Raw genomic sequence first — 27,278 nt, 5'->3', positions numbered from 1 at the left:
CAAAACAAAACACTTTTGAGTTTGCTGGGAGGCCCTGCCATCAGGGATTGCCCATGCACCTGTGATCAGGTGGGAGAGCAGCTACAGGATATAGTAAACACTGCAAAAATCTCTCATTAAATTGTAATGATAATTTACCAAGTATAAAATTGATACAATAACTAATGAAAAATAAACTGAATACTTGAATATGAGTTGAGAAGTTAAACAACTTCTGTAAGATAATCTAGTGGAAAAGCTTCCAGGCATGAGTGAGGGCAATGACTTCTCTGGATTGACTCCAGAAGCACAGGAAACAGAGGGGAAAGGGACCAATAGAATCTCACAAAACTGTAACCACAGTAAAGGAAGCAGCAGGATCAGAGACACACAGAATAGTAAAACAGAGTTGAAAACTGCACACTGGAGACAGGATTACATAGAAGTACCATACTGAACTGTAGAACGAAATCAAAACACCACATGCGAGAGGACAAACAGTCCTGTTAAAGCGGACCAGGGCCTCAACAGGCATTTCTCACCTCCAAAAAGAAGATGCACACATGGCCTACAGCTGTCTGGAAAGCTTCCTCCCACCACTAACTGTCATCAAGTACAATTAAAAATCAAAATGAGCTTTCATCTCACACCTGTTGAAGTGGTATTATCAAAGAGAAAGAAGGTAAGCATTATTTGCAAGAGTGTTGGGAAAATGGAAGATTTCCCCATCATTGGTGGGATTGTTTGTTAAATTAGGTATTTTGGAAAATAGTGTGGAGATTCCTTATCTAAGCACTAGAAATATAATTACGACAATATCTGACTAGTCCACTTTGGGCACCACCAGAAGAGTTGAAATTAGTATGTTCAAGAGCCATCTGCTGCCCCCCATCCAATGCTCCTTGCAGCACCATCCACAATAATAAAAAAATGGAAGCAACGGACTCCCATCAAAAATGAATGAAGTGGGAAATTGTAAAATGTATGTATTGTACATTGCAATTGTTGGTTTTTATTGTCAGCTTGACACAATCTAGAATCACTTGTGAAGGAACTCTCAATGAGGAATTATGTTGCTCAGGTTGGCCTGTAAATACGTCTCTGGAGGTGTGTGTTAATTGTTATTGATGTGGGAAGACCCACCCTGAATCTGGCCAGCACCATTTTATGGGCTGGGCCATGAACTGTGTAGTAGTAAAGAAAGCTGGCTGAGCAGAACAGCAGCAAGCGGCAGCGTGGGTGAACTTGTTTCTCTTGACCTTTGACTGTGGATGTGATGTGATGTGAGAATCTGACCAACAAAATGATGGATCTGTAACCAAATAACCTCTGCCTTCCTTGTCTATGTTGCTTTTTGTCAGGGTGTACCATTAAAGCAACAGAAACAAAACTATATATAGTGTAAATGAAGGTTTATGCGCTTTTTATGTATCGTGATAAATACATACACTAAAACAACAGAATACTATCCAGCCTTAAAAAGGAAACTGCCATTTGTAACAACATGAAGAAACTGGAAGGCATTATGCTAATTGAAATGAGCTAGTCACATAAAAATTTTAACACATTTTTTCCATGTGTCTAAAAATCTACAAAATCAAACTCAGAAACGTCTAAGGGAAATCTAGTTACTAGAGACTGGAGGGAAAGGACCAAAACTTCTATTAAATAAGAGGGCTGGGCTCTGGCACTCTATTATATTACAAGGTGACTCTAATTGCTAATATGGGATATACTGAAAAATTCCTTGTGGAATATGGATAGATTTTAATTGTACTCACTACAAAGAAATAGTAATCATGTGAGATAATGAATATGCTATTTAACTGAATTTCCTCATTCCACATGGTAGACATATATTAAAGATGCATGCACATTATATCCCATAAATACATATAATCATCACTTGTCAACTAAATGTAAAAATATTTAAAAGACTGGTTATTAACCAAGAAATGAACTGGTGTGAATGAGCATCCTGTGGGTGTCCCTGGGTATTGTCTTCCCTCAATATATTTATGACAAATACGAGGATCTGAGTAAAAGAAGTGTGACTAGGTTTAATCTTTGGAAGGGAATTTATCTCCTGCATTTTAAGCAGATCATAACATCAATGCATTTATAGTTATAGCAATAATTCTTTTGACACAGATGACAAGTACTATGAAGCTGTTAAGCAGGAAAATAAAAATAGAACAGTTGCTTTCTATGATGAAAAGCTTCACCGTTTTTATAATACAGCAAATATATAAGTAATACAGTTACTTTTATTAAATAATCAATCATCAATCTTAATATAGCTGTCAAGATAAGCACTTGCCTAATCCTACTTCGGAAAAATAAGTAACAAATTAAAACAGCCATAATTTTTGTTTATCTCATTTTAAACTTTTTATATTGTGTTTTCAAATGAAAAACTCATGGACTTATCATTTATAGCACAGGTTTTCATTCAACATACAAGCAAGCTGCAAAAATGGAAATGTGACACAACAAAGACTAAAGAAGACAGTTGTTAATTTTTACTGCCTATAAAGGCAAAACCTTAACCTGTATCGATGCAAAAGCAAGCAATAGATGGAGTACATGATTCTAAGTGGGTTTGTGGAGTAAGCAGATTCTCTAGGAACCCTTGAAGTTCTTAGTCCCAAGATGCTCTCTTATGATTAATGCTAAACTAGCAATAACTATTTATGTTTCCCAATGCTCTTTGAATCACTTAATGCACCACACGGCTAATAGAAAGAAAACAAATTTCTACGAAGCAGATAGAGGAAACCTGTACCTGAACATAGATGTGCCAGGTCCCCTTACCTCACCGAGGTGATGATCACCTTGATGGATAACATTTCTCCTTCATCTGTGCTCCAGGGCAACGACCCAGGTGTGGAAAAGTAGAGTGTAATTTGTGAGAAACCCTTCAAAATAAAATTAAATGAAAATATATGACAGGAAGTGACATGCTGGAGCATAAGATAAAGCAGCTCGCTCTCCTAGTCCTACGCTATACACTTTCTCACATTTGGACCTGGACGTTAATGCACCATCTGTACTTTGTCTTGTTGGATGGTGACAACACCTAATTTCCTTAAGTTTGGAAGGGTGAATTAAAAAGCAGATCCACAAATCCACTTCCTCCCCCAGACAGTCATCGACAAAGCAACAGTGTGAGGAATTGGACTGAATCTGAAGGAAACACTGCGAAATCTATAATTTAGTTATAATGTAGTTGTAATGAAAACGAAGCCTCTTTTACAAAGCTAATTCACTGAACATTATTCTCTAGAAAAGATAACACCATTGTCACACACTTACTGTTACATATATGTAAACACCTCAGGCATAAATGTCGCAGTAATGAAAACTCTGGTACAGTTGGAGAAACTTTTAAGTAAAGTGGAAAAGGAGACAGCGTAGATTAACCTGCATTGTTTTGGAGATTATTTGTAACAGTCTAAGAGGGGAAAGGTGTTCTTTCAGACAGGCTATAGTTCCCTAAATAGATCACATCCTGACTGATCAGATATGCTGAGAATTATTGGACAGAACAGAGAGCTTAGAGCAGAGAGAGAAAAGGCCTGTCTCAGCTGCTCCCTTTGGCTTGTACAAGTAGGTGTCACAGTACATGTGGCACTAGAGAATGATGTATGGCCAGGAGAAAATCTCAAGTTCTTACGATTTTTGTTGTTGTTGTACTGTGGTTTCCTCATACCTAACCCGAAAAAGATGTTATAAACAACTGTGCTGTGGTGAAGAAACTGTAGAATTACAGTATTGCCTGCATTCAGGAATCGGACAGCATCAGCTAGTCTAGATCGTAAAATTTGGAGGGAATGGGGAGGTCAATGCACAAAGATGCTCATTAAGGCCATTGTTTCAGCTGTCCTGGGAAGTTATTTTTCTGCAGCAAACCACAATAATCATTGACTCCCACTTTATGTGGGTGGCCCTGAGACTTGGTTTGTTAGAGAGTATGATCAGAAGTCAGGACTCCAGGCAGGCTGCTGACTCCACATGGCCATGTACACCAGGGATAGTGAGAAGCTTGGCCCTTTGACAAACAGTGAACAGTGGAGGCTGTTAGAGTGGGCAGCTTGTACCCGCACACTTTTCCTCTAAAGCATTAAGTGTTTGCTGAGCTTTTCAGGTCAGGCTGCTTCATGTGATAATAGCTGTATCCATGGTAATAGTGTTGACTGTCCTTGTTTGAAAAGGAAGAGGTCAACGGAAGAACAGGTTCATTTTTCTCCATGGTCAGGCTGCTTCACTTAGCTTTCTCTGGTGACTGAGAATGCTGAAACTTTTTCATATGTACAGTCACAATTTTTGCTTCTTCTTTTGAGAGCTCTGTTCTGTAATTCCCCACCCCCAACAAAATAGAATAATTTAGATGGGACTTAATTTTTTGAGTTCTTTATATATTCTGGAAATGAATCGCCTGCCTGATGAATAGTTGGAAAGACAAAAGTTTCTGATTCTATGGGTCGTCTCTTCACTCTGATAATTGTGTTTTGAACTGACCCAAACCTTTTAATTTCATACAATTCATTTGTCAAATCTTATCCTTTACTTTGCTATTGCAGTTCTACTCAGAAAGGCCTAGCTTATGTCTATATCTGGAAGTATTTTCAAAATTCCTTCTTCTGGCAGTTTCAGTGGCTTATACAAATATCTTTGATCAATTTTAATTGAAATTTGTACGTGGTGACAATTAGAATCCTCTCCATGCATCTGAATATGGGAGGACAGTCTTCTCCACACCTTTACTATGGTCATTTTCCTAACCCAGCATAGCTCTTAAATATTCTCTAAATGCTTACCTTTGTACCCACATATCAGTGTAAATTTTGCCCCTCATCAAAGAAGCTTCTTTTTGCCACAGAAGACCATCACAGAACACTACAACTGCTCAAATACAGAGAAACAGTGACTATGGTATATCCATGCCCAGTTGATATATCTACAGTACAGCTCCCACATCCAAGTCTCTGGGAACTTAGTGAAAGAGGGGGCAGAAAGATCATAAGAGTCAGAGGACCAGCTAGTCTGCTGGGGATTTTTGCCTTTCAGTTATGACAGGGAAGCCACACCCATGAATTATAAACAGCATAGCTTCCTAAACAAGACCTGAATGATTCCAACAATAGTTGACATCCCAGTGTAGATGAGAAAAATGTTACCCACCCTAGATGAAGAACAACAGGTAATTAAAGGCTACTAGGAGAGGGAGGATAAGTCTAGATATCAGCCCCCTAAGGGGTTACTCAATACTGAGTGGGTCAGTCTTAGAAATGTTTCCACGCAGGAAACACTGAACAGACTCAGCATGTTCTATTTATATGTTGGGTTTTTTGTATGTCTGTAACAGTAACGAATAAAGAAGAGAAAGCCACTGGTGGTCGGTGTCAGACATGAGAGAAGCAGGAGGGACAAAAGGAGAAGAGAAATGATTTAATACTGTAATTATAGTTTAATTTAATTAAAAATAAAAATTTTAAAAAAGATAAAAGTACATTGATAACATAAAAAATTTTCTATTGCTGGAATGGTGTGGAATAAGCCAATTTTGGTAATTTAAGTCCTACCTGCCTAGTGGGTCTGACAAGCTTTGAATATACAGGCTTGTAATCTTTAGCAGCAAATTAAAGCAATGAAAGCCTCAAGATATCATGAGTTTTTAATCAAAAATCAAATTCTTTCAAAAATTATAAAGGACAAATTATACACCTCAAAATGCAAAACTTTTAAACTCCAATTTCTATTATGAATAGAAATATGGTTCCTGTATAAACACCTCAGATCAGGATATGGAATATTGTTATGAACCCAGAAAGGGTCCTTCTATTCTCTCTGGCCAATACCAACATTCCCCCTTGGAACACTCAGCCCGAAATGGAATGTCTTCCTAAAATTCTTCCCTTCAGGGCTCAGGGAACCCTGAGGAAGAAGTAGAGGAAAGACTGTTCTTTAAAAACGTGTTATGGCTTCTAGTTTAGTGTTTTTAATGGGATTCCTGAGACTACAAAGGAATGGGTCTCTGTTTCTTATGCCTTCTCTTGGGCCTTTTTCCTTCTGTTTGGTTTGTTCAGTTCCTTTTCCAATGTGTTAGTTTTTGTTTTATTTTATTTTATTTTTTAAAATTTTCTCTTAGAAGCCTATTTTTTTTTATTGAGAGATAGAAATGGGGTGATTCAAGATGGGAAGAGGGTAGGGAAAATCTGGGAGGAATAGAGGGAGGGGAAGCCATAATCAGGTTATATGTCAGAAAAAAATCTATTTTCAATAAAAGGAAAATTAAAAAAAATACTGATAACTCCAAAGAGGGAGCACAAATGCTAATTTCTTCAGCAGAGATTAGTTACATGTGCTTATTCTTTGTTTGTCTGGGATCTAAGTCAAATCATGCAATATTTTGACTGTCCTTAGTGAGATAACATTACACTATTTTTTTCTTTTATTTTTCCATTAAATTATTTTTCTATTTGTCACTCAAGTTAAGTACTATCTTGTTACTATGAGTTATTCTGTACTATTGCTTTGTATGGCTTCAGCTCAGTTTATAAATCTGCTCTGCAGTTCATGGGTATAAAAGTTGCCTCCCACGTACAGTGATTATAAATAAAACTGCTATCAATCTTCAAGAGTAAGTCCTGTTGTCTTCACATGATACTATATATCTTGGGGATATGCTCAGCAATGGAATTTCTGGAGCATAAGCATATGAATATGTCAGAGTTTGAGCAGATGATTGACACAATATAATATGTTAGAAAGATTCCTCAAGCTGTTGAACTGGAAATAGAATGGTGCTTTGGGGGTTACCACAAAGCTGCTACAGGAAAGGATGATTTTGCAATTCATTGAAAGTGGAAAAATGAAAGTCCTGAATTAATTGAAGGTAAATATTAAAATAAAACAGTTCTGATGGCCTTGGGGACTAGACCTAAGAAACTGGAATTAACAACTGGGTCAGACACAATAGAAAGAACAGGGCTATTTTGTGTGAGAGAACGGGGAGTAACATGGTTGGTTAGAAGGAAGGGATTGGGAAGGAATTAGGACAAACTGGACTTCTTATATTCATTACACACCCAAATAGTTAACAATGGATAAGCAGACAGAAAGAGAAATCAAGATTTCAGTAAAGCACTCTGAACCAGAAGTATAAGCCTGACAGTTAACAAGAAGATGATAGATCAAAGCCAAAGGACTGAGTGGCATTTCCAAGTCAGCAAAAGAAGAGGCAGCTGCTAAAGACTGAATGCAGAGCAGTGCAAAATTAAGAGTGTAAACATAAATGGAGGAAGTGGCACAGAAACACTTGAAAAAATGACCAGTGGGCAAATGGAAACCACCACGACAAATGAAAGTGAGTCATGTAGACAAAAGCTCAGAGCAGTGTCAGGGGCTCTTGACAATTGAAGTAGGATACACACTGAAGATTGTCTACCCTCTGAAGTCACATTGCCGAGTCATCTGCGATCTTCACTCTACAGTAGAAACAGGGCAGTCAGTGGGGGGTGTTAGAAACTGATTTATTTACTCAGCACTATTGCTGTAGAAGAGTTTTAAAAGTTATGTAAAGGCTTGGAAACTGGTACTTGGTAAAGGTACCATTCTAATCAACTTTCAAGGTGCTAAAGAAGTTAACCGTCTAGCTACAGCTGGTGAGAATTTGTCAAGACATCTAGAGATATTATCTTCTGTGGCTGCAGTATAAAAACAAAAAGTTATCTATTAATTTAATTGGCTTTATTTTTCTAAGAGAAGGATTGATATCACTTCTGAAGAGTAATTGTTGTTTTTTAGAAAATTCTGTATGAAAAAGAAGCTGTGACAGTGTAGTGAACACCAATAAGACTTAATTGCAATTCAATAAAATCTAATTATGTTTGAATCAAAAATTTGGTGACTCATATATAATATTATTAGGTACTACAACATAATTTGTAATCTATAAATGATAAAATTGAGCTGGGTTGGTAGCATTTGGGAATATGTTATCTCTGTATTTGGGAAGCTGTGGCTGGAGGATTATAAATTTATGGCATGCCTGAGACATATAATGAGACTATATCTTACCAAAAAAGATGAAATTGAGGCATAAATATGGATAAATATGGTGGTTTATTTACTTGAAGAAAATTATAGTCAAGACTTAGGTAGCTGGTGTTGAGGGTTTCTGCAAATCCTAGGGGCATAGTAAGGAATCACTTGAGGCAAGAAAGAAATCTGGTTCAACATGATTCAGCAGTCAGTGTTGACTCAAATTTCTAAAGTATGAACCCATGCAGTTTAGTTTAGACATATTTAAGTTCAGTGCATCTTTGGAAAAAAGTTTCCTGGTGACAACTATCACAATAAAGCTTATGGCATATTCTTTTACAAACACATGTGACCTCTTCCATGACAATGGGTTCTATTGACTGAAAAACAATTGCCGTGGGATAGTCTTTCTGTATGCTGTAAATATGTGTTACTACCATTGGTTAAAAGAAGCTGCTTTGGCCTATAGCAAGAGAGGTAGAGCCACGCAGGAAATCCAAGCAGAGACACAGGGAAAAGAAGGGCAGAGTCAGAGAGACAGGATCCAGCCACCCAAAAAGTAACAAGATGCCAGCAGACCGGCAATGCCATGGCCATGTGGCAATACATAGATTAATAGAAATGGGTTAATTTAAGATGTAGTAACTAGCTAGCAATAAGCCTGAGTAATAGACCAAACACTTTGTAATTAATATTAAGCCTCTGAATGATTATTTACAAGTGGCCATGGGATTGGGAACTGGCAGGCAGGACAGAGAAAAGGTTCCAGTGACAAGCAATGCTCTGGATAAAGTCTAGGGAGGAAAAGTCTGGGATAAACATAATAGTCTGAGGGATCCAGGTGTGGCCTGCCTCTACATATAGCACAGATCATCAGGCTATTGACTACATCCATTCCCAGCTTTCCAGACAGAAACAGGTAAACATTCTTTCTGTTGAAGAGACAACCCTATGTGTTTAAAATTCCTGGTTTCCCTAGTGCTTATCTGTGAACAAAAGAACCTTGTGCCCTCTATAAACTGGTTTCAGGGTTTATGGTGTAAGGTACTGTCCTCTTTGGCAAAACTTCAGAGGTAGTGTTAGCTAACAGGTATTCATTTTCTAAAATAAACTGATAGGAACTATTTGAAGAGTTCAAAGGGAGTTTTCTAAGGTGGATTTCTTTACAGGCTGTTGTGTTTAATCGTGAACCTTAAAATTGTGTGGTAAGAGTATTGCCATTTAACTTGTGAATACAGCTGTAGTACAGCCACTTGAAACGTTGCTATGTGTTCCCTGTTTCCCTGGACCACCACAGTGCCTGGTACACACAGAGAAATCATAGCCACCTGCAGGACAAGGTGGATGATCTGCCTGGGGAGGTGTCTCATGCTGCCACAGGGGAAGAACCTCAGTAGGACTGTGAGACTCCAATTGACTTAGAAATCATGCTTCTTACAAGACCTCCCAGGCGGAGACAGAGGAAAGAAGTTAGAAGTTCTGGAGTGGATCCACGTGCAGAGCTGAGAAAGGTCCCAAGGCTGCCCGGAAAGTCAAATAACACAAGTCATGAGTGTAAGGCACACAACCCTCCACAGAGCCAAGAGAGAAGCAAAGACGAAGAAATTTCACTGTGAGTGACCTTCTCTTGCTTCCAGCTCCCTGCTGCGAAGGCCAGTGGCAACAATCAGGAAGGCACAAAACGCAAATGCTACTGTTTCCTGCAAAGCTTGGCTCAAGTGAGAGAGCCCCTGCTTTGACTACTGCATTCCTTCCCCAAATCCCTTCCCTTTATTCCTCATTGTTGCTATCTTGAAGATTCACCTGCTCAGCCTTTTATATAGCAAAGGGAGGCCATGCCAACCTCTCATTGACCATTTCAAAGACCTTCAGTTCTAACTGGACAACAGAATGAAATATTCAAAAGTTGTCTGTAATTCTGCAAGTGGGGGTTCCTTCTACATTGGTTTACCAGTATGAATCTGACTTTGTTTTGTTTTTAAGAGACTGATCTCACTATTTAGTCCAGACTGGCCTCAAGTTGCATAGTGCTTCTTAGGTCAGCTCTGAGTCCTAGGATTACGTACAGGTACCACCATGCCCAGCTTAAAACCGACAATTTGATCTCCATTTGTTCATCGAATGTGTTTTTTTCTCAACTCTCATAAACTCAGTGTCAAAAAGCATATGCAGTAGTTAATAAATTCAAACCTAAACAACCCAAGAAACTTCTCTCCTTGCTCTCACCTTTAAATGTCATGTGAAATGCCTATATAAATCTCATTCTATGCTACCCATGCTTCAGGATGTGTTTTTTATATATGTACATACATGTGTAAGGTTAGATGTACATATGATATATAACTTATTACCATATTATCTGTAAGCCTTTTAAATTCAGTGGTCTTAATTCAGATTTATACAAGTTCCCCACAATGTTTCACATGACATATTGAATTTAGTGTGTAACTATTGAACTAACTGAGGCTGTTTTTCATCTCCAGAAAATCAAATTACTTTATTTTAGTGCAGCAATCTGGAACATTAGCATCCTATCCAACTGTTTATGAAGACACAGACACAAAAATGAGAGAAGAAACAACAGGTGATAGTCGTTTCAACTCATTTAAAAAATAACCCTGGAACTGAAAGATTTCAACACTGTACACAGATATTATTTGTAACTGAGTCATCTGAGGCACTGAGTTAATTCAATGGCAAGGCGTACTAAAATAACTACATCTCAACATGGTTCCAATCAGTAAGTTTTATATTTGCAAGCAATTGAAGTTAGTTTCCATAAGATGACACAGGAGGGTCCAGATTAAAAGGATATGAAAAATCAACAGCACTTACAACCCATGGCCATATTCCCTCGGTAGAAGCCATTTTTCCACACCACAAACGTTCGATACTTACCATCCTATCAGGCCTGTTTGGGGCGCCATCTGCAGGGAGCATTGCTCCAAACTGGTCCCATGACCCGGGACAGATGTGTGAAGTCAGGCTCAGCGAAGGAACAATGACTACCCTTTTCATATAAGTGAAACAGGAGAGCCTGGGCCGTGTTTATTTGTACAGTTTCAACAGTGTGCATAAACAGTTTTACAATCAAATTTGTTTCCTTATATTTCTAGTAATTCTTACAATACTTGCCAGTTTGTTCCTTTTCTTCATTTCCCTTCCGTCCCCCAACTTTCCCACAGGTAACCATTACCTACTTGATCTCTAGCTCTAATGTTGGAAGCGTAGGCAGCGTTGCAAGCGACAAGGGGAGTTTTCTAGCTAGGCACACCTACAGGTAGGACAGTGTGCCCAGTTGGCAGTATCTGCAGTTGCAGCGTCATGCAAAGCGAAAGACAGTTTTGTCTCTCGTGATTAACATTTACACTGGCAAGGTCTAAGTTCTCACAATCAACTCACCAGCCAAAGCTGGATCAATTCATTCCTTATTGTACTACTCTATCTCCTATGAGGGGATATACCAGGTTTTCCCCTACCATCCTATAAATTGTATAACTTAAAAGCTTACTCTTAATAGTTGGCACCGCTTATCCCCTGTTCTCATAATCCCCTTCCTCTCTACTTCCTTCAGTATTGGCATAGCTATTAGAAATGAGGGCACTGTGGGTTTCTATGATTCTGCTTCATTCCCTGTTCCTAGACTGTTCCCATTAACTCTTGATATCATCTGTTTATTAGCATTTCTCCTAGACTCTTGTGGTTAAAATCATTTTCTCCAGAACAGTTATGCAAATTTGTAATGTCATGAGCTACTGTGACTCTTTCAGGCTAGTCACAAGATGTATTGGAAAGGCAACATCCTGTCCTTGAGAAGCCTAAATTCATGGCCACCCTTGAAACATCAAAGGCTTTAGGGGCTGAATCAGTCCCACTGTGTGTTTTTAACAACATCCCCTCTTGTAATAGTTATTTTATCTGTAGCTCTGAGAAAGTGAAATTGGAGGCAACCAGCAATATGGTTTCTATAAAGAAAGCAAGGAGAGCAGGTAGCACATATGCCTCTGGGGTCACACCCAGAATTACGCAGCAAACTATCCATTGGCCTCGCCAAAATTCTCCAGGGTTTTCCCACAAGGAGAATTTGTTTGTGCTGTTCTCAGGCCTTGTCCCCCAAAGAAGTCACAAGGCTCCTGGCAAAATAATAACAAAAGAAAATAACAAAAATGTTATAATAGTGGGTTGTATTGTTTGCTCAACATTAAGTCAAATGATAATTTTAATTACCTTTTCTCAGTTTTCAAACCATAAGTTATTGTTAAGCACAGGCATAAACATGAACAAATGCACAAGCACACAGGACACACACACACACACACACACACTCACACGCACTCACAGGCACATGAAACTTTCAAAAAATTATTGTCTTTGTCTTACAGATGACTGACATGAGGCACACATTAGGGAAGAGTCTAACCCGCTTGTCTGTGTTTGTACAGCCAGTGCTCATCAACACCGGGACTCATGCTAGGTACTCTGGCTCCAGTGTTCTGGCTGCTATTCTTTTCCTTAAGTTCATTTTTAAGATTGTTCTGACATGTTTAGAACATGTAGAAGTATGTTTCTAAACAACTAAATATCATCAAGGCAAATTGTCACTGGGTTTACCGTGAAGTATCAAATAAGTTAAATATCTGGATACTTAGGGACACTTTAGCCCTTTTAAATAGCTTCAGGTTCTAGTTTATGATCTGAGCCTCTCCAAAGACCAACATGAATTTACTCTTTGACTAAATGAATCTACTTATTGGAATTGTTCCTAAGAGACAATAATCAAAATGTTCCATAATGCTGCCCAAAGTAGTGCTCATGACAATGAGTTAAAAAACTTTAATATACAACACTATGAAACTGGCTAAATAATTTAGTTAAAATAATAGGAAACCATTATGTATCTTGTGAAGAAGGTTTAATTAAGTGTGGAAGCTTAACAATACCTTGCAAAATGAAGAGATTTTCACACACACACACACACACACACACACACACACACACCCCACATGCATCAAAAGACTGACTGTCAACCTGTCCACACAATATGAAGGGGAAAGGTCTGCCTTTAGGAAATGATTCGGTCATAAGGGTGAAACTCCTAGGGAGGCTAATAGTTCCCTTAAAACAGGGATTAAGAGAGATTCCTGATGTTTCCTTCAAACGGCAACCAAATGCGAAGATGCTCTCTGAAGCATGGAAAGGGAACCTCATATGAACCACATCACCACGGTATCCCAAGGACAGTACTCTTAATTTCAGAAGTGTGGTAATTAAATTGTTTTTGCTTATAAGTCATTCAGTGTATGGTATTTTGTTATAACTGTTTGCACTGAATAGGAAAATAATACTAATTATTTTCCATCTCTTTTATAAGAAAGAATAATGATGTTTTACTTAGAAAACCCATCCACTCACAGAATACCAGAACATAGTCTCTAATATGCTTCCGATTGTTTATCCCCTTGTGTCTGCAGATAGGTATTTAAAAAAAAAAATTCAATAGTTTCTACATTTTCTGATACAGACACAATTTCTTTAAAATTAGAAAAGTATGGATTAATAAAGTAATAAAAACCATTTATACTATATACATATAATTATGTTTTTAGTTCCTAGTAAAGTATGTGTTTGCAATGATATAAGCAGGTCTTCATGTCACAAAAGTAAGTCACCTCAGTAAATTATTCTAAACACGCGTGTCAGAAATCTTTTTTTTTTTTTTTAAATTTATTTTAATTTATTTTGCAATACAATTCAGTTCTACATATCGGTCACGGATTCCCTTGTTCTCCCCCCTCCCGTCCCCCTCACCTTCCCCACAACGCCCCCCCCCCCATTCCCATCTCCTCCAGGGCAAAGCCTTCCCCACAGACTGAGGTCAACCTGGTAGACTCAGTCCAGGTAGGTCTAGTCCCCTCCTCCCAGGCCGAGCCAAACAATCCTGCATAGGCCCCAGGTTTCAAACAGCCAACTCATGCAATGAGCACAAGATCTGGTCCCACTGCCTGGATGCCTCCCAAACAGATCAAGCCAATCAACTGTCTCACCCATTCGGAGGGCCTGATCCAGTGGGGACCCCTCAGCCATTGGTTCATAGTTCATGTGTTTCCATTCATTTGGCTATTTCTCCCTGTGCTTTATCCAACCTTGGTCTCAACAATTCTCGCTCATATAAACCCTCCTCATTCTCGTTAATTGGACTCCTAGAGATCCACCCAGGGCCTAGTCATGGATCTCTGCATCCAGATCCCTCAGTAGTTGGATGAGGTTTCTAGCACAACAATTAGGGTGTTTGGCCATCCCATCACCAGAGTAGGTCAGTTCGGGCTGTCTCTCGACCATTGCCGGCAGTCTGTTGTGTGGGTATCTTTGTGGATTTCTGTGGACCTCTCTAGCACTTTGCTTCTTCCTGTTCTCATGTGGTCTGCGTGTCAGAAATCTTATTAGCACCTCCTCTCTGCTCTCCAGACCTGTCTCTTCCTTAACATAATTGAGGGCTCTCAGCCAGAAGCTGCTCATATTCTCCCATTTGTGACCGTGTTACCTGTGAGGAAGCAAGTTGGTGTTAAACCAAACTTGAGGATGTCTGAAAGACAACAGGAGCTTGTTGCCATGCTGTGGTGCTGCTGATGTCCCTGGCACAGGGTTGATTTAATTTGTGTTCCTTTCCTGAAGGTAGATTGCTGTCTCTGCTTTGAGTTTTTCCTATAATGCAAACTTGTATTTCTCCTCTGTTCTAGTCGTGGCTCATCTCAAAATTTTCTTTTCTTGTTTTACTTTTAATTTCCAAAATTGGTCAGGTAATAAAGGATTTGCTCAACCAAAAATAGAAATCACACAGGGTTTGTTTGTTTGTTTGTTTTGCATAAATCACATTTTTCATTTGTGTCCCTTTCTATATGATAACCATTTAGAAATATGGGCTACATTTTTTGTATTATTGTATTTTTAATTAATAGACACAGTAGTCTATGAGGTAAGATTTGAATTTGTTTTAGTATTTCTGAGACACATCCAGACTCTGTAATTTCTGCATGATACCCCATAATCCCCAGCTGTGCCACATCTGAGTCATCCTCCTCACCAGTGGATTCTTCCATTGCCTTCCACTTTTCTTTCCCAGGAAATGTACAAGGAAGCATCTGAACATCGGATATCACAGTGGGTTCCCAGCCTGCTCTCCTGCTGAGGTTGACCCATGACTGGGACGGCTGGGTCTCAGGAAATATACATTTTTTTTTTTTTTTACTAAATTCCACCAAAATTCTTTCTGGAATGATTGTGCCATTGAACAAGAGTTGACAGTTTTTAAAGTTGTGCCCTCTTCCTCATTCACGTGTAAAAAAAGAGCCGATCTTTTCAAAATCTGTTTGGGAGATTTTAATATGTCCTTTGGGATACTTGCATGGGCATATAATGAGTATGGAAAGGAAAGTTGGAGAAATGAAACAAAATTGCTCCTTCTGCTAAAGGCAAAGGCTTTTAATCTTAGCAAGGGAGAGTTGTGCACAAATACGTTTTAGGGAAAATTCAATATGGACAAAGACTGTGCTATGTCAGAGTAGTATTTTCTCCTCCTCCTTCTCCTCTTCTTCCTCCTTCTCCCTCTTTCTTTCCCCCCCACGCCCGTGTACATGTACAAAACACACACACACACACACACACACACACACACACACACACACACACAGAGAGAGAGAGAGAGAGAGAGAGAGAGAGAGAGAGAGAGAGAGGAAGGGAGAGAGGGGGAGATGGGGTGGAGAATTGCACTTGAGAGGGAAGAAATAGAGACAAGAAGGTTACAGTTGACATGAGAAAGCATTTGTTTTTCTTATTGTACAAGTGTGATGATTGGATTCCATGTTAACTTGCTTAGTGTCACCTGAGTAGGGAGGTTCTATTGAAGAATTATCCCGTTTGCCTTAATTGATCTGGGAAGAAGCCCTCCTATCCCCCATCCAGGAAATGTGGCCAGGACTTTGTGGTAGCAACATGCTGTGGTAGCAGTATTCTGTGATAACAGCCACATTTGTGGTAGTAGGACTCTGTGGTAGCAGCCACAGTTGAGGTAGTAGCACTCTGTGGTAGCACCCACATCTGTGGCAGCATCACTCTGTAGTAGCAGCCACCTCTGTGGTAGCAGCATTCTGTGGTAGCAGCCACATCTATAGTAACAGCCACATCATCTGTGGTAGCAGCACTCTGTGGTACAGATGAAAACAGTTGTAATAGGAGCAAGTTTATTCGCCCCTTGCTCACTCTCCATTCCTTTGCTTTGCTGCCAAGTTCATTTACCAGGTTGCTGCTGACAATGACTTTTCGTCTGAACTCAGCATTAGAGTCTCCAGGCTTCCATCATTAACTAAGGTTCAGCATCCCCCTAGGTTTTCTGCACCAGATTGAGACTGCCGAGTCACCCAGCCCCACAGACTGAGCAACTACTTGGTTCTCAGCCTTTCAGGTGTGATTCAGCTGTTACTACTTTGAAGTAAATTGATTTAATAAATTCTTTATTAATAATTAATAATTATATCTAGTCATTCTATTGTTCTGTTCCTCTAGAGAACCCTGGCTTATGCAACAAGTCTGCCCTTATCTTTACTCAAATACCAAAATGCATTAGAGAGACATTCTGCTGAGCCTCTCAGTCAATCTTTGTAAATTGAGTTGGGTTTGTAGCTCAGTGGTAGAGAACTAGCCTAACATGTACAGTGGCCTAGGTTTGATCTTCAGAGAAGAAGGGAGGGAGAGAGAGAGAATCTATTACTCTCTATTAATGCACAATTGTATTGCGTGTATAAATGAGCACATCATTCTTATACAACTTTCTGCCCAAAGCTGGTTGTGTTGGTAGCAGGAGCATATGCTAGAAAGCCTCCATGTCAGCTAGAACAATTAAAGGAGGCATGGTCTTTTGAATGTCCATTTTTGAAGTTATAAGGTTATAAGTAACATAATTTTCTGTTGAAATAGGCTTAAGTAATAAATATATTAGCACATGCATCAGAAAAACCAAGTTCAAAACTCAAAGTTTCTGTGTTCTCTGTAAATAATTAAATAATATTGGTCTATGCCTGGTAACAAACAGCAGTTTATAGTGTTTATATTCTCTTAAGTTTCATGTCCAATGAAAGGAATGCAAGTACCTTTCTCAAAAATCACACCAAATGCTTCATTTTATTTTATTATATATAGTTAGGCCAGAAATTCTTTTGTGTATCAACTATGTAACTGTGGTCCTGTGCCTTTCTTGCTTACAAAGCTAATAAGAAGCAATTCAATGCATCCCAATCAAATGAAATACTTTGGCTACAAGTGAGAAACCACAATCTATCCTGTATCTTATGCGCACAAATGCTAATGAACACCATAAAGACTACCACAATTTCATTCTCCAAGAAAGATGTGCCCATAATCCTCACTGGAACAGATCACATAGATGCTCCAGAGAGCACCACACAGGTGTTTGAGGATGCAGATATATATCTTATGCCCTGGTCACACACTTAAATCTAATTTTGGACAACTTGTCCATGGAAGATTTTCTGCAGGAGACTGTCAATGCCTCAATACTTGCCTCTCTTCTTCCTCTTTATTTTAGATATTATCATGAAATTGATCCGAAAATTGATTAATTACTATAGGAAATCACAACTGTCTCCCGTATGCCCTTCCTAATGGAAGGGCCACATTCTCTATCAAGGACATGGGAGGATAATAAATGTCCTGATTTTCTTAACATTTCCCATTTAAGCTGGGAATCACAGAAAGGAAAGTCAGTTATTGTTCATACAAGTCCATAGCCAAGAAATTTTAGATGCCATCAAGACCCTTTCACATTTACCAGATTATGTTTTCCACACAGAAAAGTGCTTTGCCTAAAGCTAAATCAAAATACACAATCTCCTTCTGTTTTTCCTAACAGCTGGCACATAGGAAACATTGCCTTTTTACTTCTATTAAAATGTAAACTACAAGGGAAATAGAATAGGCTGTATTTTCACTCACTAACTAGAAAGCATCGTTAGATTTAACCTAGAATATTAAAATTAAATTCTCTGCTTAGCAAGCAGTTGTTTTGTGATTTATTTTTCTAAAAGTCTTATAAAATATTAAATTAGATTATGCTATGCCCTTTAAAACATTTACTACTATGTAAGAATAGCTATACAGCTCATCACCAGGCTGTCTGTAAACTGTTGTGATTAGTCCCTGTTTATTGTCCTTATAAACTGCTTTGTTATGGGGCTAGAGAGTTAGCATGTAAAGTCTTTTCTAATAGTAAATTTGAGAATATGTTTCAAAACCAAAATGAAAATGATTCACTGGTTGAAAGCCTGAAAAGTGCCAGACTCAGTGGAAAATAATTTTTATGCCTCCTCTCGGGTAGGTAGAATTCATTCCTGTAAGAACCTGAAATTCGTACAGTGGCAGCAAATCAGGGCAGAGTGATCTTCAATTTATATAAATTGATTAAATTTGTAGATTGATCAAGACATATAAAAGCTAGCTTAGTATGTGATGAGTGATAGCAGAAAGAGGGTGGAAGTCAAAGGTATTTAGTACATAATATTGTGGCAGGAATGGGGGGAAGTAATTTGCATGTACAAGCTCTTTGTCAGAAGGTGGGGGTGGGCCTTAAATGAGACAGTGGGGACCGCACATCAGCCACCTGAGTGGTACATAATAAACTCTCCAGGAGTGTTTCCCATGTTTTCTTATTTCTGTTTCCAGCTTGCAAATGAGGAAATAGGTCCACAAAATTTACTTAACTTGCCCAAGGTTGCCAAACATCACTCAGTAGTAAAATTTGTTCATTTGATTTGAAATCCTACATTACTTCAACTATACTGAGTAAAATGGAAGTAATAACTTTTAAACACTTGGTTTTAAGAATTGAAAGGAGAATATTTTTCTAGCAGATGTCTAGTAGTCTCCAGCCAGCATATAGAATTTACTCTATGATACAAATTACCATATACTTTATAAATGCTTTGCTATTTAAATTTCACTAGGGCCATGTTTATATATAATGACACAAAGAAAGAGGAAGAGGTGTGATAGGGTAGAGGTTCTCATGACAGAGGCTCTGCCTCTCTTCAGTACCTGATGCTGAAATGTGTCATCCCCAGCTCAGGATTTATCCCAAGTGTCATTGTCTTTCCTTTGTCCCATATATTATGCTTGGATGGCTATAAAAAATTAGCTTAACATATAAATCATCTGACAAAAATAGAGTAAAAGAGACACCTTAGCCACAAGGATTTGAAGATCTTAGTTATAAGCCTAGTGACAACTCATTAAAATGCATTTGTCACATTCAACAAAACCCGTAGCAATTAAAATTCATTCCTTTTAATTATATTCTGTCTATTTTTTGGTCAGCACCATGTTATCTGCTATAATGTTGTTCAATAGCCATTTAACACACATTAATACTATTAATTTCAGAGGAACAGCTGAGATGGGCATAGACCTTACAGAACCTACTTCAGGAGAGAATTTTATACAGTTGCACAGAGAAAAATCACAAGAGCGGTATGATTGCAAAGCTACAAGTATGAAAAGAAAGTAGAGGCTGTTGTGGTGATATTTTGTTTGTGATCTAACAAATAAAGCTTGCCTGGAGATCAGAGTACAGAGCTCAGCCACTTGTTAGCCATAGAGGCCAGGCAGTGGTGACTGGCACACACCTTTAATCTCAGCACCCAGGAGGCAGATGCAGATCGAGCTCTGTGAGTTCGAGGCCACCCTGGGCTACACAAGACTGATCCAGTCTAAAAGAAACAGAGCCAGGCAGTGGTGGCATACACCTTTGATCCCAGCACTTGGGATCTCATGCACTAGGAGCTCAGTCTCTTTCAGGCTCAGGTGTTGTCAAGGTAACAGGTGGTATCTGTGGCTTGCTCTTTTCTGTCTCTGATTTTTCAGCATTTATTCCTGTATCTGACCTGGGTTTTTATTATTAAAACCAATTAGAATTTGTGTTACACGTGGAGCCCAAACATTTGGCAAGAATTTACACATAAAACCTGAGATAGTTTTAAAAAGAATTCTTTTTTCCCTTTTTTTATTATTAAGAATTTTTTTTTTCACTTTACATACCAACCACAGATTCCCCCCCCACTCTTTGTGCCCTCTAGTCTTCCCCCCTACCCACCCCCGATCCCCACATTTCCCAAGTCAAGGTCTCCCATGGGGAGTCAGCAGAGCCTGGCACACTGAGCTATGGCAGGTCCAAACATAAAGAAAAAAGACTTCTAAGCACACAAACACAGCTTCACGGTGATAGAGTCAGAGTCGGCTTTTTCGCTGGTGGGCTCTGTTTGCTGGTGGCGAGCCGAGGCACAGCTCCTTTAAAGGATGGTTTCCTGACTCAGCATTAGTGGCAAAAACCACCCGGTTCTTTTAAGAGGTTCTGCAGCCAAACCCTTCAGTGGAGTTTACGAGCAGCCAGTGGCACACTACTCGGTGACCGCATGGACCCAACAATTTCCCAGAGCTGGCGCAGTAAGCATGGCTTTCAGAGCTGGCAGTAAACATGCCTCTGCCATGAGACTAGCTTCTCAAGGAACCAAGGAATGGAGCAGAGCCAGCTGCCAAACCCGCAGCTCTGGTCCTCGCTGTGCCTGCTTAGCAGCATAAATGCTCATGTGGTCAGAAAAAGATAGAGATATGCAGTAAAGACAGATTCAGATGGAAAAAAAAAAAAACCCAACAACCTCTAAAGGTTTCACGGTGTGTTTAAAAATATATGTAGGCTTGGGAGAGTAAAGAGAAGATATTGACAGTCATAAAAAGAAATATGTAGTTTTAAAATAATAAAGTCCTTAAAAAGGGAGTAAAATAATATAAAAAAAGGCCACATAAAGATGGAAAATACACAGAGAGTCTGGATGCTGTGTGTTATTGTGTTGTTTTTGAATTGTGTGACAGATGAGGAAGGAGCAACAGCTGTTAAGAGACATTGGATTATAAATGTTGCTGGACTAATCCAACCTATATATTTTGAAAATGCCTTGACTTCGAAATTTAAGTCAAAAGATATGTTACTTTGGAGAAGGGTTTATGCTTTTATTTCCACAGGAAATAAGAGGATGTGGATTCATTCTGTGTTAAGAAAAATCAGATTTGATCAAGGAAGATCCCCTGAAAGATCTCCAATGGGAACAGATGGCCCAGATGATCCAACATTTCAGAGCACCTCTGTTGCAGTTTCCTCTGAGTTCTGCATCCAGAAAGGCTTCAAGGCTGCTGCTGAGATGATCCAATCTCACAGACTACTCTGGTCAGGATTTGACCATAATCTTAAATTTTCTCAGGGTCTGTATAAGATTAACAGTGTCCATAATCAGCAGGAAGTAGCCTAGAAAACTATACCCACATTCCCCCCAAATGGATTATGAATGTTTGTCTTTGTTTAAGGGATTTAGTTACAAATTGTTATTGGTCATAGTTAATCTCTTTCTAAAAGAAGAAAGGGGAATATATATGATAGAGAAATGATGGGGGGAAAGGTATGTTATTAAATGTACTTCAATCCAAAAAACAACTGTTAATCTTACATATTTTATATCAGTATGGATTTTAGTTTATTGATACAAATTCAAAGTTAATTTTGTTATACTGTATATATATTTCTACTCTTGTTTGGGGTATTATGTTTATGCAGTTCATTAAAAAATGTAATATACAAGAAATATGGATTAATAGTCATCTATAATAACAAACTTATAGTCATGTTAGGTATGTTTTCAAGGTCATACAGAGATATATTTCAGATAGATAGGCAATCTTCAAACACTTCAAAGACCTAAAGTGTATGGCATTTAAGATGTTTTAAGAACCTAGACTTTTCTCTACAGTGAGACATGTGTGCTCCTGGCAGCACCAATTACTTCAATGAGGATGATAGTCATTGAAGAAACTCCATATGGAATTTGTTTTCTTTATGGCAAAAGTTAGCCATGTGGGCAAAGAAAGTGCCCTTGCCTTGACTACTGACAGTATACTTTCCAAATTGGACAAGCAGGACACAAAAGAAAGTGACTGCAGAACTTTGCCAAGACAGGGCAGGACAGTCCTTCAAAAATTCTGCTTCATAAAAATGTCTGTCAAATAATTTAAGCCTTTAGGCAGAAGATGGATGCCCCCAACTTTGCAGAGGAACTTTAGGTGACTGTCCAAGCAGCTTGATGTCTCTGTCATTAGGTTAACATTTCACCTTCTGGAGTCTTTGATGGAATTGAAGACTGAATAGTTTAATTATAGTTTTCCTGAGTTATAATAGAAAATAAATTAGGTACAAAGCTTTAGACTCACCAAGGTAAGATAAGTAATAAGTATTTTCTCTAATTTTATCAAATGCAAATGGATTGGATATTATTACAGTAATTCTTACTTAACTGTTTTTGTTTTACTATTTTGAGGTTAAAACCTTTCTTTTTAATTAGACAAATAGGGGGAAATGCTGTGGGATAATGCTCTTGTACACTGTAAAGATTTGTCACTCAAATTGGTTTAATAAAATGCTGATTGGCCAGTAGCCAAGCAGGAAGTATAGGTAGGGTGACCAGACTAGGAGAATTTTGGTAAGAGGAAGAATGGAGTCAGGAGTCTCCAGCCAGATGCAGAGGAAGCAAAATGAGAATGCCGCAGTGAGAAAAGGTACCACATCACGTGGCTAAACATGGATAAGGATTATGGGTTAATTTAAGTGTAAAAGGTAGTTAGTAGTAAGCTTGAGCTACTGGCCAAGCATTTATAAGTAATATTAAGACTCTGAGTCAATTATTTGGGAAGCAGCTGCTGGGTACTTAGGAGTTTCTGGCTTGCTAGTGGGACAGAAAGTTTTGTTTATAGGCTGTGGCTGCTTACCTCTTCCTCATTAGCTCAGGCAATCCTTCAGAATGTGTAGCTTCTGTGGTCTTTTGTGAGTATAAAAGCTAAAGCAGGATGTTGTATAAAAAGCATTAGTGAGCAGAGTCTGAGTGTAGACCACCTTCTGTTCTGATTGACTAAGCTGAATAATCTTGACCTTTCCACGTAACAGCTTAAGCAAACAAAGCCCCCCAAAGGAGACCCATAGGGTCTTGATGTCATTCACTAAAAATTCTTGAAAATAAAAGTGATCTATAGTAACAGGAAGTAGATTGATTATTTCTCAAGAATGGGCAGAGGAACTGATGAATTACAACAGACGCAGATAATGTGTCTGTTGTAATTCATCTTAAATATTGATTATCTTAAATATCGAGATGGTTTTATAGTTATAGACTTATATCAAAACTGATCAAATTGTGCACCTAAACTATAAATTCAGTGTCAGGATTCAATTGTAACCCAACACAGTTATATATAGCAAAAAAGAACAAAAGTTGCCGGGCGGTGGTAATGCACGCCTTTAATCCCAGCACTCGGGAGGCAGAGCCAGGCGGATCTCTGTGAGTTCGAGGCCAGCCTGGGCTACCAAGTGAGTTCCAGGAAAGGCGCAAAGCTACACAGAGAAACCCTGTCTCGAAAAAACAAAAAAAAAAAAAGAAAAAAGAACAAAAGTAAAGTTGCTTTCCAGGGTGAACTTGTCCCAAAGCCCCACTTATCCAATCACCTTCTGGAAATCTGTTAAGATCTCAGTGTGTCAAAACAAAACTGGCCCCCTGACACAGCTACAGATGTGGGCAACACCTTATTTTGCTGAGTGGGAGATTTCAAAAGTGCTGAAACAGCTCCATCCCTCACTTTTTCCGTCAGTGCAATACACAAGTCCACACCTAGAAATCTGTTAGGATCTTCCTTGGTACCTATAAACTTGAATGCGCTATGTGTATGTGAATACAATTTATTGCCAGTGACACAGTAACATCTGCCACCAAATTATTTGGATTTGTAGCTTATATTTCCAATTTATTTCATATACTATACTTAAATTACCAATATAAATTCTTTTTTCTTAATTCATTTTTCTTTTATCTCTGTATTACTAGTTGTCACTCAATTATCATTTTTTGTGCCTGTAACACTATTTACATAGAGATTCTTCTACTGTTTTCTCTTTGCTGACTGACCCTGGAAAAACCTGTGCTGCAAGTCAGAGGTATTATAAACGCTGGAAGACATTGCCGGCTGGTCAGGGGTCGAAGTCTCCCCATGGCCTGGCAGCTTATCTCAATAGCTGGACAACATGGGGCTCCCTCCCTCTAGCAGAACTTCCTGCCTCTACTTGCCCTTATCTGGATAACGTGCCTGGGCCTGGAAGTCTGACCTTATCTGAAAGCTATCTCTGAGCCAGATGCCTGTCTCTAAACAGATGCCTGTCTTATCTTTAGCTTGAACCCTGGCGCAGATCCCTGCTAGAAGCCTTCTTTGCTACACATACTAGTAGCCTTGTGATAGGAGTGTGTCTCTGAATGCAGTTTAGGGTTTGTCCTCAGACTCCCCAATCCTATATATTCCTTACAATCTGGAATAAAGTTGAACTGATTCACCTAAGTCTGTCTCCCGGAGGATTGTCTCCGTTCGTGATCATGGGCTATGTACAAAGCTTTCTGCCACTGCTTCTGCCTTTCCCCTCTCGGAATAATGGCCGACAGGCCAAGAGGAAGGAGGACCCCCACCACAAAGCTACCAAGTGTCATTGTGCCTGACGTGTCTCTCTGACATTGGGATGGTAGAGACATTTATCTTGAACTACTAATCACAATTGTACAGAACCTAAATGGATCATTTGTCTACAAGAGTATCACTTTCAAGGAGACAAGATTTTTAAAAAATCATTTGTCTAATTATTTGATCTGAAAGCAAAAAGTCACTTCTTCTTTTATTATACTTGCTTTGGTATAAACAGAATGTTTCTGTACTTACTGTTTATTCACCATCTGGCAGTTTTCCTAAAGACCAAAAAGTGGTATAGTGCCAAAGGCTTCCTGGCAGTCACAGTCAGAAATTTCCAGTAAACATCTTATAAAAGTCAGTGTTTAGAGTGATTGCACATCACTGGAGATTCCTCGCACGATGTCAAAGATGATGTGGCTAAGGAGTCACCTTGTGTCAATGTACCCTAATCTGGGTAAGTTAACTGCAGCCCAGGTAGCTAGCAACATGATCAGGTCAGCAATCTCTGTAGCTTATATTAATCTTTCCTTTATTCAGATCTGTATGTCATTACTTCAGCACTTCATCAACTATTTATTAAATTAATGAACTATATCATATGCCAAAGGGGCATAGCAATTTATACATTATATGGTAATTGCACTTTGACTACCCTAAGGGATAAGTTTATTCAATGACACACATGAATTAGTAATTAAAATATGTCTGTATCTGTCCATTAATCCAATATTATAAATTACTATTTCTTGTTTGTTTGTTTTGTTTTGTTTCTTTGAGACAGGGTTTCTCTGTGTAGTTTTAGTGCCTGTCCTGGGTCTCGCTCTGTAGACCACGCTGGCATCGAACTCACAGAGATCTGCCTGGCTCTTCCTCCCGAGTGCTGGGATTAAAGGCATGCGCCACCACCACCTGGCTGCAGATATAAATTACTATTTCTTAAATATACTCAAGATATTTTATCTCTAGGCACCTAAGTGGTCAGATTCCACACACATTTAACATGCCCCAGATCTTTATTGGAGTTCAAGAAACACTAATTGAGAGACAGTTTTTTTTTGCGTGAGTATGGTAGAATCTAATTTAAATTAAAAAGGCTTGTAGTGACTTTTGTTTAGACAGCAAGTCGTATGTGTGGCTAAAGTATAAATAAGAATGTAAGTGCTGTCCTCTTTGGTGTGTTGTGACGTCAAGAAGGCTATCTGCAAATAGAAACCAAGGAATGGGTTTCTATTTAGATGACATCTTCAAGCTGAACCTGACTGGTTTGTCAGATGTAGTGATGGAAAGGAAAAAAATATAGAAAGATGCTTCTGAGTTTGTGTCCTGAAAGGATATGTAATGGTGTGGTTTAGTTAAATTAAAGGTGGGAGTAACTAGATTCTGATGATACTAACTATAAAAAAAAAAAAAAAAAACTTGATTTGGAAATAATAAATTTACAGTCTGAATTTCCTAAAAGTCCAAGTAGGTAAAAAGGTCAGTGATGAAAATAAAAACTTAGGAATAGTAAGAACATATATGACATTTAAAGTCAAAGACAAAATCACCTAAAAAGAGAAAAAAGAAACATTTCAAGTTTGGGTGAAATGGGGCTAAAGTCTGACACCAAGATGAGGTGGTTTGCAAAATAGCAGAAACTTTGGAGTATTTCCCCATTTTTATGTGACTTATTTTAGTGATATTTTAGGTACATAGAAAAGTTAAGGAATTCAGTGCACAATTCTTGTATTCTGCCCGCACCCAAACATGCATGCCCTCCCCTGTGTGACATCTACACTGACTAGTCCACTTACTGTAGTAGATAAACCTTTATCAATACATCTTTATCCCTCAAAGCCAGTGTTTCCACTAGGTTATACTCTTGGTGTTCTGTGTTATATGAGTTTAGATAGAGGTGCATGATAAATATTCAACACTAAAGCATTGGAGTAATCTCTCTGCACTAATAGTATGAGCTACTCTTTCATTATAAAAATCTGTGCTTATCAACATCAGTGTTCTTATTTACTACAATTTCAAAATGTCCTGCCATGATTTCCAGTTACTTCAGGGCTGAGAATTGGTGCTCTGAATCCAGCGTATAGTCAGTGCGATCTTGGACTAATGGAGTGCAACAGAGGTGTAGTGGCTTATGAAACTGCAAGGAATTCATAGAGTGGTACGCATTATTCTTTTAGACTGTCTCCATGGATCTTTCAAATCACAAAACAGTAGACTATCCATCAGAATCATCCATATAAAAACCACAAGGAACAGCTACTTGATTTCACAAGGATGGCTGATATAAAAAAGGGAGATACCACAAGGATGGGGATGTAGAAATTTGGAACCCTCATAAATAATTTGTGACCCTGACAACTGAAACAACTACCATTTGAAAACACTAACTAGTTTCTCGTACATAAACATTAAATTAGCATATAACCCATCAGTTCCATTCCTAGGTATATCTAAGAAATGAAAATTCTATATCCTTGAAATAATGTGTAAAATAGTGTTCATAACAACCCAAACCTAGATCAACTTCAATGTCCATTAGCTAATAAATGAATTAATAAATACAATATTTCTATATAATTTTTGAATACAATTTCTATATAACTTTTGAACTACACAAAATATACTGATATATACCACTTGTGTAA

This window comes from Peromyscus californicus, unplaced genomic scaffold (assembly GCF_007827085.1).
Source record: "Peromyscus californicus insignis strain IS unplaced genomic scaffold, ASM782708v3 Scaffold_5__1_contigs__length_169319896, whole genome shotgun sequence".
Classification (NCBI taxonomy): domain Eukaryota; kingdom Metazoa; phylum Chordata; class Mammalia; order Rodentia; family Cricetidae; genus Peromyscus; species Peromyscus californicus.
The sequence above is the reverse complement of the archived record's forward strand: the minus strand, read 5'-3'. Positions refer to the sequence as shown.